Source organism: Daphnia magna, linkage group LG3 (assembly GCF_020631705.1).
Source record: "Daphnia magna isolate NIES linkage group LG3, ASM2063170v1.1, whole genome shotgun sequence".
NCBI lineage: Eukaryota > Metazoa > Arthropoda > Branchiopoda > Diplostraca > Daphniidae > Daphnia > Daphnia magna.
This window is the reverse complement of record NC_059184.1, coordinates 9,854,893-9,871,049: the sequence shown is the minus strand read 5'-3', so window position 1 is coordinate 9,871,049 and position 16,157 is coordinate 9,854,893. Positions and strand designations below refer to the sequence as shown.

At 41.7% G+C, this 16,157-nt stretch overlaps 1 pseudogene; it reads left to right on the top strand.

Annotated features, from left to right (window-relative positions):
• The first annotated feature begins 11,896 nt into the window (after window positions 1–11,896).
• On the top strand, window positions 11,897–12,851 carry LOC123470656 (annotated as a pseudogene).
• Window positions 12,852–16,157: the final 3,306 nt, after the last annotated feature.

Below are 16,157 nucleotides of genomic sequence, written 5' to 3'. Positions count from 1 at the left end.
TCCGATTCCAGATTCAACTGGACGTAATTCGTGTTGAATCTTATGGGTGTATGTCGTATCCCAAACCAAAGTTAGATGGTTGTGAGACAAGGTACCGGCGGTTGCGGAAGCTTTTCCGATCGGCGTTGGAAAATCTTCATCTTCCATTTGTTGAAACAATTGTACTTGTTCAAGCGCACAATTCAGAATTTCCGAATCGACGGTTCGCATCCAGTAACCGTCAGATCGAGGTTCATGCGAAAATACATACTTCTCATCCGAAAGAGTCATTTCATAACCTTCACACTTTTTAGTGTTAATCATTTTATAGCACTCAGAAGCCGTTGTGTCTATAGGAATTTTCTCAGGCACGATCACTGTTTGACCGAAAAAGTTCATAGTCACACGGTGAATATTTCTCCATTTGGGACAAATAAAACCCGGAGATTTCACTGCGGCGCGTTCATCACTGTAGACAACATATCTCACTGGAACAGCTCTCGTGGAATTCATTTTCGGCTTGCAATCAGCATCAGGAAATTGAATAATTCCCATATTCTTCGGTTCAGCACAATCGCATACGGTTGTTTGGAATGTGCGCGCGCGTAGGTAGAGACACAGCAGTAGCAATAGTAACGGCATTGACGACATTACTACATGTAAAAATATATGGTAAATGACATAACAAAAAGGAACAGTATACTGGCCAACTTTCAATCAGCTAAATTCCCTACATAGTCAGATACGGATTTAAAAGTTTGAGGGGAAGCGTCTAAAAATTCATTAATGGGAAGATTAGGGTCTCTACCGTGAACTAAATAATAAGGGGTTTCAAGTGTCGAAGAGTGAACTGAACTACGATAAGCGAATAAAACATCGTCTAACATATTTTCCCAATTTGCATGTTCTCCGTCTTTCAATTCTCTTCTTAACATCGCGGTTAGTGTCCGATTAAACCTTTCTGTCTCGCCATTACTAGCGGGATTGTAGTCCGTTGTCAATCTTTGGTCAATTTTTAATTTCTTACAAAAATAACGGAACAATTTCGAAGTGAAATTCGTTCCACGATCGGAAATAATGGCTTTAGGCATACCATGTCTTACAATTATTGTTTTATATACACATTCTGCCGTGGTTTGGGCAGTTTGATCTTTTAGAGCAACTGCTTCCACCCAGCGACTAAAATAATCAGTAATAACTAAAATCTAACTATTTCCATTAGGCGAAGCGGGAGTAATAGGGCCTAAAAAATCCATGCCTATTGCTTGGAAAGGGGCTTTAGCAATTTCATGGGGGTGCAAAAGTGCTCTATATGTGGAAAAAGTGTTAGCTATACAAGTTTCACAAGCTTGACAATATTCTAAAATATCTTTTCTCATTGTAGGCCAATAATAATGATTTTTGACCTTCAGATACGTTTTATAAAAAGCTAAATTTCCACCCATCGGTGCGTCATGTAATTCTTTTAACACTAAATGGCGAAGCGATAAGGGTAACACTACTTGACAATTAATTTCGTTACGCTTACTATTTTTGGAAGGCACTTCGTGGCGATAAAGTGTACCTTCTAAAATTTCAAAATATTCAAATTCTTTAGACTATTCAGGTTTAGATTGGCTATTTTCCTCATTGAGCTCTCCTTTCTCTAAATAATTTCTAATGGCTACACAAAGGTCGTCCTCTAGCTGTTTTTCACAAATTAACTTAATATTATTTGGTACCGGCTGAATACTAGCTACTTTCAATCGTGATAAACAATCAGCATTTTGATGAATACGTCCAGGCCTATACTTTAATTCATAATTTGTAGCAGCTAATAGTATAGCCCATCTACCTAACCTACCATTATTATCTTTCTGATTTTTCAGCCATTGCAAAGGACGATGGTCACTAATAGTTTCAAAGGGTTTATCTAAGAGATAATGTCGGAAATGTTTAATTGCATCAATTACGGCTAATGCTTCTTTTTCAGTTGTACTGTATTTCATTTCGGCCTTGGTCAATTGTCTACTAGAGTAGGCTATTGGATGTTCTTGCTCATGCTGCATTTGAGACAGCACGGCTCCTATTCCATAATCGCATGCGTCAGTAAAAAGCAAAAATTTTTCGTTAAAATTTGGATAAGCGAGGACTGGGGGAGTTACCAGAGAAGTGCGCAATTTCTCAAAAGCAACCTGTTCCTCCGTTCCCCAGGCAAAAGGTTTTCTACTTAGATCTTTATGCGTTAATCGAGTTAACGGCTTAGCTATTGAACCGAAATTTTTAATAAATCTTCTATAATATCCAGCAAGCCCAAGAAATGATCTCACTTCGTCAACAGAAGTTGGCGTTTTGTAATTCCCTATCTTATCAATTTTAGCAGGATCGGGTTTAATTCCGTCCGTTGAAATGACATGACCTAAATAATTTACGGAACGTTTTATAAACTGACATTTGTTAAGTTTCAATTTCAAATTTGCTTCTTTTAATAGGGTAAAAATTTCTCTGATATCTCGTAAGTGATTTTCAAAAGTGTCTGAAAAAATTATGACATCATCCAAATATACTAATGCTTTACTTCCTAAGACGTCTTTTAGTACGTAATTCATTAGTCGTTGGAAAGTGGCTGGTGCTTTACACAAACCGAATGCCATTCTTTTAAATTCGTAAAGATTATTTTCTACCACAAAAGCGGTTTTTTCAATATCTGGATCATGAACTTGAATTTGCCAATAGCCGGAAGCTAAATCGAGAGTTGTGAAGAATTTTTTTCCATATAATTTATCTAAAGTTTCGTCAATTCTTGGCATGGGAAAAGAATCTTTCTTTGTAATACCGTTTAATTTCCTATAATCGACGCAAAATCTTATTTCTCCATTCTTTTTCTCTACTAATACCACGGGTGAAGCCCATGGGGACTGCGAATATCGAATTACGTTTGCTTGAAGCATTTCTTGCACTTTGTCCTCTAATAATTTCCTTTGGTTATTTGTTACTCTACATGGGCGTTGTCGAATGGGGCCTCGTCCTTGGGTATCAATTGTGTGTTTAATAAGGTTAGTAATCCCTAGTTCGGAATCTTTTGAAGCAAACAAGTCGTGAAAGTCATTTAGTAATTTAGAGAGCGGTGCTTGAAATTCAGTGTCGACTTCTGAAATTACAATAGGCTCAGTTATTTCGTTAGGCTTAGCTTCTCGTTGATCTAAAGCTATTTTTCCGATGACATGATGAATAATTTCGATTACGCCTAATTTGGTGTTTCTTGGGATTTTGACTTGATTTAACGAATGGTTTTCAACTACAATATTATACGTTCCATCTCCCGATACTTTTCCGATAAATTCTTCAATATAAACTCCTGCCGGCAAATTTTCTACTGGTGTAAATATAAATGCGGTGTTAGGGAAAACATACGGAAATGAACCCTTTAGCTGGCCTACAATTACGAGCGACGTCTGACGAGATAGCGTCGTCTTTTTGACCGTCGTAACTGCCATTTCCGGTACCCTAAAAACAGAAGATGAGCCTTGCCCATCTCTAGCTAGATAAATGCTCTTAGTTTCTCCATCAAGCTTAAATGCGTGTTTCTGAATTGCGTCCCATCCAAGGATACAATCTTCAGAAATACCATTTGTAATAATAAATTCTTGTTGTAAAATTGACTCTCCGTATCCAACGGGCAAAGTCACTTTTCCCAACGTATGTAACTTTTTCTCCCCTTCATCATATAAATCGAAATCAAGCTGACTGCAGATCACCTGACCTCTAGGGGGTAACTTTTTAAATAATCTCTCGTGAATAATACTTTTAGACGCGCCTGTATCAAATAATGCTTGTAACGGGACCTGAAAAATTTTTAATGGAATTCTTGGAGTTGATTCATTCGTAATGGTTGTTAACTTCGCGACTTGTCGGGATTTAAAATGAGGCTCTTCATCAACTGACCCGAAGCTACAGTTGATCCCTACTGGTTTCCCTGGTTTTGAGGGGAACCTGGTATGTTAGGCCTATTGGTGCTTCTGAACTTAGGGCAAGTATTAGATTTATGGCCGATGTCCCGGCAAGAATAACATATAGGAGGCTGAGCTTGTTCTAGTTGTTGACGTTGATAACTACGACAATTAGATTGAATGTGACCGCGATAGCCACAAAAATTGCAAATTATCGACAGCTGTGTAGGCCTATTGTTGGTGTCGTTAGATGATCTCGGAAACGATGGTGTAGCGTTTGTAGGCCTATTCTGTGTGTTTGAGAAATTTCGATTCCCACTATTGTTAGGGAAGCGCGGTGGAGGTGGTCTACCATTACTATACTGGTTAACAGTAGGCGTTTGAAAAGAAACTTGCTTCCTGTATGCTGCGTTTGCCGGATAAGACTCGTCGTTTTTATTTAGTTGAAGTTTTTTCACGGTTTGGATAAGCTCATTAAGTACGTCTTTAATTTCTTCGCTTTCTGTTTTCTTTTCCACGACAGGTTTATCCCCGTGGCGAATATTGGCAACTGCCTTATTCACAGCTTCTTTTTGGTCTATTATCATCTGCTTAATTTCTTTTAACTCTGCACTGCTGGTGTCTTGTGACCCGTCTATGGATCGAATAAATTCCTGTTTTTCGCGATCGGTTTCCAACGCTTCTAGTCTGAGGGCATACACCCGTGTTGCTGCAACCAGTTCGTTAAAATCTTTAAATTCCTTATATTTGACTTTTGTCTGCAATTTGGAGTCTAATCCCTCAATAAATTTTTGCATGAGAATAACTGCAAACGATTTTTCGGAATGACCTAAGGGATACGCGCGTTTAAAAATTTCCTGTATACGTAGCGTGTAATCGACAACTTTTTCACCTGGCTTACGTTTGGCTTTGTTAAACTTTTGAAGATATAAATCAACATTTTCATCGCCATGAAAATGGTCAAGCAATGCTTCTTTAATTGACTCATAATCATGCGGATGTTCTTTTAAAATTGCCTGAATGACGGAAAAAGCTCTGTCCGTTAATTTAGCACGTAACATCTGAATAGTTTTTTCTTCTGACCATCCCGACCCATCTACTATACTTTCAAATGATTCTAACCAAGAGTCAAAACGAGTAATCAGGCTTCCGGTGAAAGAAGGAAGTAATTGTAACCGCGAGAAAGTATGCTGGTTATTTTGAAAATCGTCCAAATCTCTGACTGTTGCTGCTCTGGTGGGGGAAGTACAGTAGGCCATGTTGTTGTTTTGAACTGGCAATCGAAATCCTAAATTTCCCTGTTGCGAAGTCTGAGACTGTGCTGGAACGCTGCTCGTAGACGATTGAGATTCGCTGTAACGTCTGCGACGCTCCTGGGTGGTGTAATCAGTATGCGTGGGCGTCGGGTCGAACATCGACGACGGGCGAAGCGAATAGGGCGGTGGACGGTGTGTCGCACTGGTATCGGTGGTTGAGGGGTTCTCTCCTCTTGATGGTGTGCTGGTTGTTGGGCCGCGGGTTGTTGAGATACGTCTTCCGCCATATGGGATGGTAGGAACCGTTGCAATCGGACCTTGATTTGGGAGAGTGTTTGTTTGATCTCCTCCGCCAACTGCACGTTGTTCGGGTTGACTGCTCCCGGGAAGTTGTCCAATTTCCTCAGCAACGAGTTGATTTCCGGAATTAGCGGTTCCAGCGGAGTCAGCAGGCGTAGCTCCCGCAGGTAGAAGATTAAGTTGCGGATGTCTATCAGGAACGACTGTTGATGGGTCAGTAGCTGCACTTCCAGGTGGGAGGATAACTCTCTCACTTCATGCGTTAGATGTAGGTAGCGTACTTCTCGGTGTCTGATTGAAGTTCCAAAATTCTGAAAAGAGGCTAGGACTGTCTCGTGTTTCTGTGGTGTCACGCCTTGCAGTTCCGTGATGCAGTGAATTTGACTCAGCAGAAATATCAGGAATTGTCTCGCATGTGATATGAAGATCGATGTCAGCACGGACGCTTGGGCTTCCGATTGGGTTGTTTTCTTCACCTGTGCGTGTAGTTTCACCTGTAGGATCGACGTCAGATGTCTCAGCAGAATCGTTGGTTCTGTCCACACCGTCGTTGGATTCGTTTCGGGTAAATAGTGGTTCGATAGACGGATGTCTTGAATCAACCAAATTAGCTGTACCCAGGTCTTCGGATCGGTCGACTGAAAGTCCGCTTCTCTCTCCTTCAGGCTCTTGATCGCAAGGATAAGGTACGGAAGCTGGCTCGTTTTGGGCTGGAATATCTTCTGTTGATTGTTCTTGATTTTGTTGAATAGATGTCGTAGGCTCAGGGTCAGTTGATTTTCCATTCGGGGAGTTCCTCGTGAAAAACCCTAACACAGTTTTTGCTACTGAACTAGACTTAGGCGAAACTTGTGGAGGAGACTTAGCTGGAGACATACGCGCAGCAATTCTAGCAAAAATAGAGGGAGAACGCTTCTCTGAGACGGTACCAGAGGCCAAACTACCTCTGGGTTTCCGTCTGGAAACAAGATCAAGACGAGCTACGGCTTCGTACGCACCGTTAGATCTAAGCTTACTTAACTGAGAACTAACTCTAGATGGTTGTGTACTTACAACGGAAGAAGCGGGTTTACTAGCCGGTTCAGAAATTGGTTTGGGAGTGGTACAAGCTGGACATGAATCAGGTGCAATTTGGGGTTCAACATGCAACTTATCGAAATTAAGTGATCTAGCAACAGTTGGCCCACTCGGCCGGGGAACGTTAATTTGGGGCACACTGGGTTGTATGGGAGTTCGTGGAATTCTAGACCCGCCAGTAATAACATCATCATGCATTGTGGTTGAGTTCAAAAAGCGCTGCCACCATTATGTAAAGCATCCTCCCTCTCGGGTGAATGACTTTACGGATTAAGACAAATATATTACCACGGAACTCGGAGGCGTTTACCCACAATGATGACAGTGTATTACTAGACTAGGCCATAAGGATTACACGGGAAAGTTCATACAATATGACAAGGAAGGGGATAACGAGCCAAACCATAATGACCAAAAGAATAAGGGCAATTTGGAAGCTTACCGATGTAGCGCGAGCGTTACGGGAGCTCACGTTGGTAAAACGATACGAAGTGGCTTGTGGTAGCGAGAGCGGGACACGGGGAAAACAGACACGAAAATGGAGACGATTGGAAATACAATTCAGATAGGCACTTACGGAAACAGGTAGTCGGAGAAACACTTGTAAGAGAAAACACTAAGGCAAGTTAGGTGTCGAACTAGTGTTGTTGAAGGCAACTGAACATTTAGCGAGCTGCTAGTTGTCTGATCTTTCTTAGATTTTGGGTTCACCATGAAACCTCGCATCTCGTCAAAGTGGCGTGATGCTGTTGACGCGTCGCTATGTCGCGAGTGCAGCCAATCAAAAGGTGTTTGTTTAATGGCTTGATTGGCGTCGCGCGTGCGACCAATCAAACGGATGTTTATTTAATGGCGTGATATGCGTCGCACGTGTGACCAATCACGGAAGTTTGTTTAGTGGCGTGATGTGCGTCGCACGTGTGAGTCAGACAGCAGGTGTTCAATTGGGTCAACGCTAAGATGTCTATGACAAATGGTTACTATGCGGATTACAATATTCGAATAATATGCAAAAGGGGAGTAAATGCAAGAGAGTAAAATGTAGACATAATTATATACCAAGGGAGAGTAAACATAATATTATAAGAATGTGGGTGTCATAATTAAATGTATTTGTAGGCCTTCGTTACACTTGGGGTCAATTAATTGCAAATAATATTCGAACAAAGTGGATTTTTTCAGCTTAAATTTATTTGGAAATTGTTTAAAGATTGTTCGTTTAATTTTTGTTTGCTTGCAAAAAAAATTACTGTTTATAGCACCTCAGGCCAAAAATGAAAAAGAAACTCATTAAGTCATAATTCCATGTTTTCCAGCTTGGTGCATACTGATACATCAAAATATTCTAATATTAAGGTTATAATTTTAAATAATGAAAAAAATACATATTTTTTTGTAGAAGTTGAACCAAACTCATAGACTACCTGGTTTGAGAACTCCATGTAAAATGCCTGTAAAAAAGCCATGCCCCACGTCACTTTTCGCGAATCTCGCTAACTCATATAATCTTAGACCATGGTTGAACTACAACATTGATTGTACTTTTAACAAATTATTTGGAAATTGTTTAGAAATTGTTAGAAATTTACTTGCAAATAATTAAAAACAATGATGAAAAATTGTTCGAACATTAATGGACAATTGTTTGATTAATTGCCAATTAATCAAACAATCGTTGTTTGCACAGACCTCTGTCTCAGAGACGCTTTGTGGTGATTCTGAGCGATGGTGGTTGGCAGTGCGATGCACTTTTTTGCACGGCGCTATGCATTTTTCTGTATGGTGCGATACATTTTTTGGTCCACACTCTCAACTAGGGATCGGCCTCGACCCCAAATCACAGCGCATTTTGCCATTCGTGTTTCGATATTCGCTGCTCGGGGCGGGCGTTCGAGGGTCAGGGTCAAAATTTTTGAATCTCGATCTCAATCGGGGTTGTATCGGGGTGCCTAATCGTGGATGCAAACCCGATTGCAATCAATCGATCGAGTCGAAATCGATTATTATGATGAAAAACGGGGAGTTCGCCCCGGTTGCTCCGATAAAAACCCAACCCAAATTCGTAGTTTGAATTCATTTTTGATTCGGCGTTTTTGAAAATGGCGTAAGGCCAAGCGGGTTAACCTCGATTTTTGCCCCGCCCCACCCTGGCTGACGAAATGGCACCCCGATTCAGACCCTATTACCTTCCTCTGGGGCGGGCGGTTAACCCGATTATGGCTAATCGGGGCCGATCACTACTCTCAACAGTTGAGTTTTGCAGGGCTGCCATTTGCATACATTTTTTTCTTTTCTTTATTTTCCTTATTTAGTTTATTGTTTGTTTTTTATTTATTTATGCAAATACAACGTTTCTAATTTTTTTTCATTCTGTAGAATAGAAGTTAATTACGCATCTGTATGTTTTCATTAAATTTACTGTGCATTGTCACCCAAGTGCCCAAGTGCCTATGGGTCAAACCCTTTTATTACATTTAGTACATGAAATTAAAATGATATTTTTGGTAAAAATATCTGTAGGATATAAAAAAATTTATTTCGCTTATAATTATAATTTTCCAAATTATCGCTTGAAAAGTGCCTAATTGAGTAGCAAACCAACTGGCTATTTTTTGTCGGTGTGGTTTAACGGGTCTCGGAGAATTTCCTGTCCCAACAAAACGAAAAATTAATTATTAATAGGAAAGCTAAAAGTCCGAAATTTTAAATAATTATGGAAATGGTTATGTTTCGATAAAATCTTCCAATTTCTTTTTAAAAATGGCTTAAAAATTACTTCGTGGAGCTGTAAACCGATTTGCCATTTGTCGGGTAGGTCGGTGCGGTTTAGCGGGTCTCTCCATCTACCAGTAAAAAAAAAGTAAAGGATTTTTTGCGGGAAAACTATAACACTAAAATAAATAAGTTTTACATAAATAAATAGCTCTTAATGAGGGCTATCCATTTCTGTAAAATAATGAAAAGAAGTTACATAAACAAAAGAGTTTTTGACAAGAAGGTTTTTGTGGTTTTTGCCCTTTCTAGATTATTCGACTCAATAGACTTAAGTAAAAATTGTATTTCTTTTTCAAACTTTTTCGGCTATGAATATTTGTTTACAAATTATGCAGAAATAGATAGCCGTGAGCAAGGGCTATCCATTGCGTGTCCATCCATCCATAGCGTGTCTCAGGTAATCCCCATCTCCCAAATAATACGTAAAATTTAATTAATTTATCACGGGAAAACTATAAGACTAACATAAATAAATTTTACAGAAATGAATAGCTCTTTGCAAGGGCTATCCATTCCTGTTATTTAAATTTCACTTATTGCTGTTATATGGGAATCTCCTGAGACTCGCTAAACCACGCCAACCTACCCGATATTTGTCTAAATTTGAATAATTCTTTACGGCAAAACTGTAAGTCAAAAATTAATATATTTTACAGAAATCGATTGCTCTTATTAAGGACTATCCATATATAATACCATTTAAGGATGGCGACATTGCTTTACTACGTTTGGCAACATTGTTGTTCTAATTGCATTGTTAGTCTATCAACAAGTAGAAAACCCAACAGTTCTTTTAATACTTTTTCTCCTAATTAAGTAACAGTTAAGTAAAAAGTTAAGTTTTTTTGGTCGGTAAAATAGACTTTAACCCGTTTTTTTTTTCATCGGCACCAGAAAAACAGTGTTTATTTCCCAGTCGGAAAATCTTGATAGTGTTCATGACTCTGATAAGAAGGATGTTGGCAGTACCTCTAACACTGGAAACAAAGGTAACCATTTAAAGCGTTAATATCTAATGATTAACACCAAAATGTATATTTTAACGCACATATCTATATAAAACACTCACCAGTTTTGCAAATTCGTTTTTTCCTTCAACCAAGGCATCTTAAAGTAAAACTACATTTCCAATCACATAAATAATAATAATCCATTTATGGTTAGGTCTCAACTTCCCAAGTCTTTAGTTAGAGCACAGACTAAGAAGTAAAGAACGATATCCCCTATCTCATTGTGAAGGCGATGCTCGGTCTTAACCGCTAGGGGCATGGCGTACGTATTGGACAAATTTTTCAGCTTTTTCATATTTAAGTACTGAATACGTGCTTCACACACACGTATTAGCGGGAATTGTGGTTAACTATATTTCTTCAATTGTACACCTTAATTTTCTAGATCCCCTTCCGATATCCCGTGAATTATTTCAGAATTTAATTCTGATTTTCGGGTGCGTTTCTTAAAATTCTTATTTACCCCATCTTTTGGTAGTATACAGCTCATCATGAAACGCTGCTTTTCAGACAGCATTATTTTATCGCTCTGAAATGAGCGCGAAGTTCTGTTTTACCGTTGCTACTCTGTTATCTTTATGTTGACATTTATCAAGATCAAATTCTTATTAAGTCAATAGTGTTTTAATTTGATGTATTTTTGGGACTTGAACTTTGAAAATAATTTTTTTTGTATTACTATTCTTAGAAATAATTAGCTCACAGCTTACTTTTTGACTATTATCCTCGGTCCTTAAATCTTATTTTACTACTGTGTAATTTGTCATTGGATACCGTATAACTTTAAATGACTGCTACTTGATAATGATTCCTTCCAAACATTATTCAATGTATTTTTCTGACATGCCCATGAAGTGAATACTACTCAATGTATAACAAAGATGGTACAATACCTTTTTCTTTGTGCAGATGATCCCAAAAATACATCAAATTCGAACACTATTGACTTAATAAGAATTTGATCTTGATAAATGTCAACATCAAGTTAACAGAGTAGCAACGGTAATCCTGCTAATCTGACAAGTCGTCTGACAGCAGGCTCCGTCTATATTATTTGTCTTTTGGTGTTTTTCTCCCCGGTGACTGTTTCCCTTGCATCATTTTGTTCAGTTCTTCTAGCTGTGTCAGTTGCTTCCAGTTTTTTCGGTATTTGACTCCCATCGTGTTGTGCTTATTTTCCTGTTTTTCCCCTCTCAGCCACTTGGCTGATGATGGGGGACAGCGACGGTGGCTCCCCGTCCCCTATTCCAACTAGAGTCTGTATACACTGTCAAATACCTTTTTTCCCCAATCCAAAGTTCACCGTTCTTGTTGCAGTAAGGCTCGCTCCAACTCTCTCAATGCTAGTCTTTCTCAGCGTCCCTCCTCCACTGATAATGACTCGCTTTTTCCAAGCCCCGCTTCCAAAGGTGACAAAAGGAAGAAAGATGAGCAGTCTCCCAACACCACCGACTCAACGGGCCAAAAGAGAGGCAGAAGTGATCCATCCACCCTATTCCTTGAAGAGACCGATACTACCACCATCCTCGACTGGCCTAAGGATGTACTTATTGCTAAGCTATCTCTGTGCATGTCCCACCTTCTAACTCAATGTAATCTTGTGTCAGACCTAGAGTCCTCTAACTCCATCCTTCGTTGTCAACTGAACGATCATGTGCTACAAGTTGGTAAGCTCGAGGCTGACATTGTGAACATCAAACTGGCCTTTGCAGACAGCGTTCTCGGCGCTAGTCATTTTTGTAACCCCTCTGTCTCCCCAAACCCTTCGTACGCTATGGTTGCTCGTGGCCCTGCCACTAGTTCGGTGCTAGTTGCCAAATGTGTTGCTGGTTCAGAGCCCCCAGTACCAGTTGATCTAATGGCGGTGAAAAAGATGTTGGACACCCTCAATACCGGCCTTATCCCCTCTCACGTCCGTGTTAAGAACGACAAGATGTTCATCACTCTGGACAACGAAATGGCGGTTTCCAAAGCCACCGACATCCTGAACAAACAACCTGAGTTTCGCTCTCAGTTTTCCCATGCTTCCAAGCTAAATTTTTTCTTTCCTGTTGTGGCTCTGTTTGTTGATGTCACAGACCTCGACCATCTTAAATTTGAATTAGAGCACCGTAACAAGCTAATGAGGGGTCAAATCCACTCCTTAAAGAAAGTCTATTCTAAACCTAATTCCCCGTTAGGTCACGTGAAAATCTTCCTTCAGTCGCGGGAAGCCAGAGACAACATTCTGCTCCAAAAAAAAAGTCTCTGTCAATGGTGTGAACTTTCGCGTGGTTCCCATCGATCTCGATCGTGAGGTTAGACGATGCTTTCGTTGCCAAAAATACGGTCACATCCAAGGGGTTTGCAAGGCAGTTACTTCTGGTAAATGCTCTAAATCACACCAAACTAGCGAATGCTCGGCAGCTAAAGATGACTGGCGCTGTGTAAACTGCGACGGCCCCCACCAAACGGGCTCCCCTTCTTGTCCTGAGAAAATTAAAGCTGTGGCCCGTTACAGATCTTTTTTACACAAATATGTGTAGTCCGACAGTCATTCCTTCAAAACCACGGCTTCCTCTCCCGTCGCCGCTCAAGTGTATCCAAATCAATTTACGCCATTCTAAAACTGCCTCGGCATCTTTGGCTCAAGTGATGTTGGACCTGGACATAGACATTGCCCTTGTACAAGAAACCTACGCTTCCGGCACTTCTTCCCCAGTCGTGAATAATGCCCCACCTGGCTTCTCTTCCTTCCACCAACTGTCCGAACTCCATGCCTATGGCTCTTGTATCTTAGTCCGTGACTCGGTATCTAAAACCGGAAAGCTGACTACCAAACATCTGTCAAACCATGTTGCCTGCATCGACTTACAAACTTCCACTGGCCCTCTACGTTTTGTCTCCGTATACCTTCGGCCCTCCATAACTGACTTTCACTCAACAGCCCTATCTATCCTCGATCACTTGGTAACCCCCAACTGTGTGTTTGGCGCTGATGCAAATGCAAAGAACATTCTCTGGAACAGCAGATCCACGGACCCTAGGGGCATGGAGTTAGAGTCCCTTTTTTTTATGCGAAACTTGTCTATCGCCAATATTGCTAAATCTAAGCTCGACTTCGTACCTGGGGGTACCTCCTTCATCGATGTGACCTTCGCCGGACACCAAGTTAAATTCAACCGGTGGCTATTCTTGCCCATCCCTTTCCTGTCAGATCACCCTTACATCTACTTTAAGATCCACTCAGACGCCCCATCTCTTTTTCCTAGTCCGTCAACGCGTAAGGGAACTAATTCCATTCCATCTCCTCCCTGTATCGATCAGCTTCTTTTCTCCTCTTCTCTCGTCAGTATGCTCTACTCCAACCCTCCGACCAGTTTAACCTCTTTGGCGGTGATTGAAACCAGCATCTCGTTCATCTCCAACTGCATCTCTGTTTGTGCGGTGGCCGCTAAGTTCCCTTTCGCTGGTCCTTCTTCCGCCAAAAACATGCCCTGGTGGTCCTCGCATCTGTGTGCTCTCCGAACCTCTACCCGCGTACACTTTCGTAGTTGGTCAAAAAACAAATCTAAGTCCAACGAAATTATTTACCGACGATCTAAGGCGGCCTATCAGCGCGCTATCCGTTCCGCTAAGGCTAAGTCGTGGGAAGTTTTTAGATCTGAAGCTTCTGCTGGTGACACTTTCAAAGCTCTGGCCAAATTCTCTGGAAAAGCCAAGTCCATCCAGCTACCAAGCTCCATGATGATCAACGGCTCACTTTCCTCCGACCCTAACATCATCATCGATGGCTGCGCCAAACATTTTTTCCCGGAAGAGTCCTCGACCAGCCAACTCCACCATGACGTCCTGGAGAAAGCGGACATCGCACTTAACACCACTCGCTCTGGCTGCCCGTCTGTTTCAGATTGGGAATTCGAGGCTGCCCACCTCTCTTAACCCTAACTCCGCCCCAGGATGCGACGGTATCTCTGCATCTCTTCTTTTGTTAAGCCTTTCGTCCATCAAACCACACCTGCTTGCTATACTAAACGCCTGCATGGCCCTCTGCGTTTTTCCTACCTCGTGGAAAGTAGCCAAATTCAAGATTATTGGCAAACCTAACAAGCTAGACTATTCGTCCTTAAAAAGCTTTATGCCGATCAGTCTTGTCTCCAACCTCTCAAAGATTTTGGAGAAAATCATCCTTAGCCGGCTCTTGTGGCTCGCCAACTCTAATGATTGGTTCAGTTCCGATCAGCACGGATTCAGAGAGGGCAAATCAACGGAGACCGCCAGGCATTCTCTAGTCAGCTTCATTGAAAGGGCCTTTTCCGACAAACAATCCTGTGCCACTGCGTTTCTAGATATACAAAGTGCCTTTGACTCAGCCTGGCACCCAGCCATTATCTCCGCCCTTAGTCAAAAGGGCTGTCCTTCACCCCTACTCCATCTCATCCATAGTTTTCTTTCAGACCGGCAGGTGATCTTAACTGTTGAAGGCTTTTCTCTGACCAAACCCGTACGGCTCGGCTGTCCTCAAGGTGGTGTGCTGTCTCCCTTCCTCTGGAACGTCCTAATCGATAATCTTCTTAGACCCCACTCCTCCTCTCCCGTCAAAATCATCGCTTATGCCGATGACATCACCATCGCCTTGCGGCACAAGGATCCAATGTTAGCTACCCGCTTTCTCCAAGAAGCATGTGACCGTACTGCCCTCTGGTTGGAAAGCCTTAAAATTTCCCTTAACGCCCTTAAGTCTGTCTTTGTCCTGTTTGCCCCGAGGCTCAGTCCAAATTTCGACCTCTCCATCACTATTAATGATGTCCTTGTTTTCCCTTCGACTGAAGTCAACTTTCTCGGCCTCACTCTTAGCTCCAATTTAAAATGGAATAACCATATCATAGGTAAACTCAACTCTTCACGCAGAGCTCTAATGGCGGCTAACTGCTGCCTACGCCAAACCTGTGGTCACGACCCAAAGCGTATACGTTTTCTGTATCTCTCTACTGTGGAGCCAATTTTAACTTACGCGTGTTCCGTCTGGCTTTCGTTTTTAAGCTCTAAAGCTGGGGTGAAAAAGCTACGATCCTTCGAACGTTCCGTCGCTCGTTTGATCACTCTTTCATTTAGATCCGCTCCCACTGACTCTTTCCTCATTCTCTCCAACCTCGTCCCACTAGACTTGCGCATTATGCAAATTGCTACTACACGTTTTCTTTCACTGCAAGGACTCGACTTCTCCCCTCGTTCAAAAGTTGTCATCTCCCGACGTTTTGTTCATTTCTGTTCGCTTCCACACATCTCCACCCCTCGCCTCCCGGTGCTAGTTTCGCTTCCGCCATGGTCCCTCCACATCCCTCTTGTTCGTACCCTTCCAGATGGAATACCTCTCCTGCCCTCTGAACCAGACTCTCTGTTCCTGTACCTATCTGCCACCTGCCTTAAACAAGTAGCCAACGTCTCCGTAGTTGCCACTGACATCTCGGGCATCATCAGATTCAGCAACGTCCGCTTATCGCAGCCCACCTCTCAACGCTTCGCCAGCACTTTTTCAGCACGCGTGGCCTTTGATATAATCCTCTCTCTTAGCACCCGTTACAAAAGTTTCTCAATTTTTGCTCCTTCTATGTCTTTTTTTATCTTTACATCCCCTTGCGTGCGCCTTTTTCAGCTTGAAATCCAAAACCTTTCCTCTCTGGCTTCCTTAGCAACTCAATGCTCCATGTTCTACGGCCTCAACGCCCAGTCGCAGGGATACATACTAGCATCGTTCTGGGCTAACACTACCCTCCCTCCGGTAGTGTCAGAAGTTATGGCTGAACAGATCCCAAAAGCTACGTCACTTCCCTCATCAAGTCCCATATCCA